Genomic DNA, 6,399 nt, shown 5'->3' on the forward strand with positions numbered 1-6,399 from the left:
CTTTATAAAATAAGGACTTTGTGAAATAATGTATTATTAGGGAATATCATATATTATTGTATCAAAAATATCCCCAAATGGTTAAATGTAGAAATATTTTTTTCTTTCACTATTCTACTAGATACAAAGTCCATGTATCAACAAATAGCTTCTAATTATAGGCCCGAGGTGACACCTCTGATTCTTACTAACCCCCAGAGATCAAGAAGAATGGAGAGATCCAGGTAAGTCTGCCAGCAATTTTTTTTAAGGGCAAGAGTCAAAGATTTTATGCCTCATACTCACTCAAACCCTGTTGGCCAGAACTTTGATTAAGGCCGTATCTAGATGCTCATGGGACTGGTAAATATAGCCTTTAGGTTGGCAGCCCTGTGGTGGTGAAACTAATATTATAGGAATAAGCCCTGACATCTGTGGGCAGAGATGGCAGCAGGGCAAATGGCGGGCAGTGAAGGAATACAGCTGCAGCAATCACAGGGCTTGGGCAAGCATGTAGTGGTCATGGGGCTCCCATAGCGGTCAGGGATGTGGGAACCACTCACAGTGACATGGAGGAGGAGGTCAAGAAGGTCAAGAAACCTGGAATTATATTGGCTATTAAGCAAGTCATCCTCAAAGGTGAAAAGATCGGAGATACAAAAGCCTACGAGAAGGTGACAGAACAGTGCCCTATGCACATTGTGGTGCTGTCCCTGCCTGAGTGAGTGGAGCCTGACAGAATGTTGAGCAACTACATTGAGAAGGAGATGAAGTGTTTAGGTAAGTTAATATTCATAAACCTAAAACCATCCAGTAGGACAGAGATCCTGCACCTCATAGACAACAAAAAGAGAGCCCACCAGCTCCTCGGATAGTTGATCCAGGAGCAAGATGAGCTCATCAGCCTGTCTGCCTGAAATGTCAAGCTGGCCTGGAGGGACAGAGAAGAAAGCATCTTCAGGGTCCCCATTCATGTCATTAGGCCATGTCCCATATGTGGCATGATGCCTTGCACTTGGTGGTCCTGAAGACACCAAAAGACCCCAGTGTCTCCCTCAGTCAGAGTCTGTGGGTAAAAAGTTCCAGAGGCCTCACCACAAGCTCCATGTTGGAGAGTGGAGTGGAGCCTGTGGAGGTCTGTTGCCTGGTGATACTGGCCATGGAGAGCAAGGTGGCAGCAGAGGAGTCAAGGCAGGTCTTCAGATCATATATACGGAGCCCACCATCAACTTTCTGGACAAAGTCATATTTGATGGGTCCTCGACATCAACCACCTGTCCTCCCACCTGTACCAAGGTGGACATGAAGTACTCATACAAGACAAATGCCAGCACTTTCTCCTTTCCTAAGTGCTGCTCACAGGTGACATCTTGTCTTGCATGCCCACAGTGCCCCATGCCAAGACACTTCACAAGAGCAAGCTGAGCACCGTGGCTATGGAACTACTATAGGACTACATGCCATGCTGCACACCAAGCTGTCCTCTCAGGAGATTCAGCAGGTGTCAGCTCTGCTTCATGAGTACCTCAACAGTGCTCGCTGCTCAAGTTCCGTGTGAACCTGCTGCAGTTTTGTGGGGACAGCTGTAAGTTCCTGCTGCTCAATCTGAAGCCCTTCATCCCTGAGAAGGACAGCCAGCACTTTGAGAACTCCCTCAAGACCATCAGGGTGAAGGACAGCCACAACATCATCACTGACAGCTTCAGCCAATATAGGCAGGCCACGAGCTCCACCTTTACTTCCACCTCCAATGGGAACAGGGAAGCAGGCAGCTCCAACAGCCAATCTGTGACCTTCAGTGTGAACTAATGGGACCACATGATTGCAGACATCAGCAATGACATCAAGGTGCTGGTCTCCAGGATGGACCAGGACTTGACCTGACACTGCCAAAGCCCCCATGAGTCTGCCCTCACAATGTGGAGCTGGAGCTGGACCAGGCCCCTGACCCTCGTAACCCCCCCCCAACCCCAGAAAATATGGCCCTCTATTGTGAAAGAGACCCTGGTGTGGGGCAGAGGCTACCCCAAGCCACCTGCACACAGCTGTATCAGGATATCCTATAGGACAGACTTCACACAGCTGTTGGTTTTGCACATAAAATTCCTATTGAAACTCGCAGAAAACTTTAAAGAAGTTGACTGCAATGTGAAGAAAAAAAAAACGAATAAAGGCATACTTGCTATTATGGACAATTATCAGTTTTCCAAAATGTATAATTTTTCTAGTTCATCCTTTTGCTTTTGCTTATTGTGGATTGTAACTTGCAAAATGATAGTTTATTGCTATATCTGAATTTATCATTTTTGATAGTTTCTGGATTTAATGTCACCTTTAAAAATATCTTTTTCATTCTTTGATTATCTTTTGAAAAACTTCTATCATTTCTTCTAAGAAATATTATAGGAGTGGTGGCAGCAGTTCCTGCTATTTCTACCTCTTCTTCCCTGTCTTATTCTTCTTCCTTTGACAATTGAAATTTAAAACATTAAATTATTAGTTTCATTATCAGTCAAAATGTATGACACCAGAAATAATACTTATATTTTATATTTTCTCATTATATATCCAAATGTTAGTCTTAAATATTTTCTCTAAGATTTATTCCATTGGTATGATCATTCTTCATGGACAAGTTTCAAGATATACTGAATTCCACTTTTTTGTTTACTGCATTTATGTCCACAATCTATTGCTCTTTGGAAATTAAAAAGAACTGGTGGGGTGTAAGGAAACACATAATTGAAATAAAAGTAATATACTTTATAAAAGGTGATTTAATCACTTGGAAAATTTAATTATGGTGATCTTATTAAATTAAAGTGTCATGAAACATTGGTATCATCAGAATTGATTTGTAAGCACCATTGCAATTTTAAACTGATGAAGCTACAGCAAGACATACAATAACTTTTCTCTTCAGTTAAGAATCAAAGGACTGAAGTTGTGATACAAAAATATATGTATAATAACATTGTACCTCCTTTCTCTCTTCCTCCCTCTCTCCCTCTATTCCTCTCTCTGTGTCATTTCTCCCCTCTTCTCTCTCTCTTTTATTTTTCCCTATCTTATTTCCAATCTCTTCCCCTTTTACTCTTAGATTTTGTGCTTATTTCCAACTTCTACTGTCATACACCGATTATTCTGATTGCAGAAATTAAGCACTTTAATTTTCTATTTGTGTGTCTGAGCAGGAAGGTGAGAGTGGTCCTTATCACAAATCTCATTACCACTCAAAAGAACAACTTTGACTCATTTATTAAAGATTATGTTTGCTATTAGCTATTAGTGATATATAAAAATTATATCTTGATACAAGTATGAAAGTGGTTAATTTATAAAATACTTTCTTTTTTGAAATACCATTTTTAATTAATTAATTATTTTTTGTTGAATGTATTGGGGTGACAGTTTGTAAAACCATATGAGTTTCAAATGTACAACTCAATAAAGCATCATCTGCGTACTGCATCGTGTGCCCATCACCCAAGCAAAGTCTTTTTCCCCCCATTCCTCCTCCTTTTGCCCACTGCCACCTAAGCCCCAATCCCTTTTTCCTCTGACTATCACCACACTGCTGTCTGTGTCTATGTGATATATGTATAAATACATATATATGTTTTTTTGCTTAATTCCTTCAAATTGTAACTTATTTTTAATGTCAGTTAATTTATGCTAATCTTGGCTTTGAAGTCAACCAAAGTGTTATATATCCCAATGTTTCACTTCTTCACTTATGGGTCAAGTATTTTAAAACATAATTTTTAATATTTAAATGTCAATCTTACACTTATTTTTAGTGTGCTAAAATGTACATAATATAAAATTTACCGTTTTAATAAATTCTAATTGTAGAGTCTGTAACATTAAATATTTTACATTATTGTGCAATCATCATCATCTTCCATCTCCAGAACTTTTTCATCTTCCCAAACTGAAACTTGATATGCATTAAGCAATAATTTTCCAATGCCTCCTCTTATAGCCTGGCAACCATCATTCCACTTTCTGTTTCTGTGAATTTGAGTACTCTATGTGCTTTGTATATGTGCAATCACACACTATTTGTATTTTTGTGACTTATTTCATTAAGCATAATGCTTTGCAATTCATCCATGTTATAGCATATGTCAGAATTTTCATTCTTTTAAGGTTCAATAATAATCAATTGTGTATTATCACATATTATTTATCCATTCATTGATATGCACTTAGTTTGCTTCCACCTTTTGGCAGTAGATAATGCTGCTATGAACAAGGGTGTACAAATATGTGTTCAAGTTTTTGCTTTAATTCTGTAGGGTATATATCTAAAAGTGACATTACTGAATCATATGCTAATTCTATGTTTAATTTTTTCAGGAACTGTCATCCTGTTTTTCATAGTGGCTGCACAATTTTACATTTCCACTATCAGTGTACAAAGGTTCCAACTTCTCCATGTTCTTGTCAACAGTTGTTGCTTTATGTCTTTCTGTGGGGTTGTTCACCCTCACCAGGTTCGCAAAGGTAGGGACCCTGCCTGCACTGTGCTAAAACAGAGACCCCCCCCCCAGAGTGTGTTGAAAATAAGAGCCCCCTAGCGTGTGCCAGGAGTCAGAGTTCCCAGAGAATCCAGTATCAGAGTCTCTGTTGCTTCGCGCAGCCTCGCATTGAGAATCAGGGTCCCTGTGTGCACATGCACCAGGAATTGGAGTCACTGGCTCTTAGTGTGAATGCCCAGGGAATCAGGGATCCCAGGTGCAGGTGATAAGAAACATAGTCAAGTCACTGGTGCTTGGTGCTGCCTCTTGCCCGGAGAATTGGGGTCCTGGGGCCTGTGCTGCGAGGAACAAGTTCCCAGTGTTCGCGTGTTAGCTCCCAAGCTAAGGTTCCTGTGTAGCCCATGCTGCAAGAAACCAGTTCCCAGTGTTCACGCGTTAGCTCCCAAGCTAAGGTTCCTGTAGCCCGTGCTGTGGGGGACAAGTTCCCAGTGTTCACGCATTAGTTCCCAGTCTAAGGTTCCTGTAGCCTGTGCTGTGCGGGACAAGTTCCAGGTGTTCGCGAGCTTCCAGGCTAAGGTTCCTGTAGCAGCACTGAGGCCCAGGCAAGGGGTGGGTCTATCAGTTACTATGGCACTGCCTGCGGGGAGGGGGATGGGTTCTGTTACTCACAGAGATCTGCCGCAGGGATGCCTGGATTCTTGGTGTCCGTGGGTCTGTAGCTGTTGTCCCAGGTCTCTGTCCCCAGTAGCTGCAGGGTCCTGGTTTGCGTCTGAGACCAGACTAGGTGATGCTGAGGCCAGGATCCTAGTCTCAAGCAGCTCTGTTTCTCAAGGTGTCCTGGTCTCTGTGCCCATGCTGGATGCCCAGGAGTTCCCGCACTGGGAGCGGGGCTCCGCTGTCTAAGACTGCCCGGTTTAGCAGCCCCTTAGAAGACCTGCAGAATCTAACTGTCCCTAGTTCATATACACACACACCACACACTCCTCTATCACTCCCTCGCACTCTCACATTCTCTCCCTCCCTACCTTCCTGCCGGTCGCCATCTTTTCTCTCTCCAAGTAGTCTGTGCCAGTTTTTTAATCCACTCATCTGCTGATGGGCACTTAGGCTGTTTCCAAATCTTAGCTATGGTAAATTGTGCTGCTATGAACATAGGGGTGCATATATCCTTTCTGGCTGCACCAGTCTGCATTCCCACCAGCAGTGCACAAGTGTTCCTTTTTCTCCACATCCTCTCCAGCACTTGTCCTTTGTTGATGATAGCCATTCTGACAGGTGTGAGATGGTACCTCATTGTCATTTTGATTTGCATCTCTCAGATGATTACTGACTTTGAGCATGTTTTCATATGTCTCTGCGCCTTCTGTATGTCCTCTTTCGAAAAGTGGCTTCTCAATAGTTTTGTTGATTTGGCCTCTCATCTCTTACCTAGAGCTTCAGTTCCCCTAAGTTCTGCTACCCTTCAGCCTGATGTGACTTATCCTCCACTGCTCCAAAGATCAAAGTTCAAACTTCTTAGGTGAATGCTTAATGCCTGGTCTCCTCTGTAGCCCCATCTCCTACGACTCCCTTGCATAAATCCTTGACTCCAACCATAGTGGAATTATTGCTTTTTCTAATTCACAATGATAGCAACAAACACTGATGTGGCATTGGACACAGTTCTGGCCAGTATATTAGCTCATTCATTTCTCATAATAACCTTAGGAAGTAGGCAATAGTATTATCCCCATTTCATAGAGGAAGAAACATACAGAGAAGTTAAGTAACTTGCCTGAGGCCCTACAGTTAGTAAGTGGTACAGCTTAAGTATGACCTGAAGCGTGAGGATGCTGGATTAGTCATTGTATTATACTGCTTCTCCCAATGAAATTGAACATGCCACTCTCTCTTCCTTGAATTTCTTTCTTCTTTCTTCATCCAATCCATACTCGAA

General features: G+C 42.1%; 1 pseudogene; it reads left to right on the forward strand.

The window, feature by feature from the left end:
- The first annotated feature begins 535 nt into the window (after positions 1 to 535).
- LOC102758326 lies at positions 536 to 1,863 on the forward strand (annotated as a pseudogene).
- Positions 1,864 to 6,399: the final 4,536 nt, after the last annotated feature.

This window comes from Myotis davidii, unplaced genomic scaffold (genome assembly GCF_000327345.1).
Source record: "Myotis davidii unplaced genomic scaffold, ASM32734v1 scaffold2269, whole genome shotgun sequence".
NCBI classification, from domain to species: Eukaryota; Metazoa; Chordata; class Mammalia; order Chiroptera; family Vespertilionidae; genus Myotis; species Myotis davidii.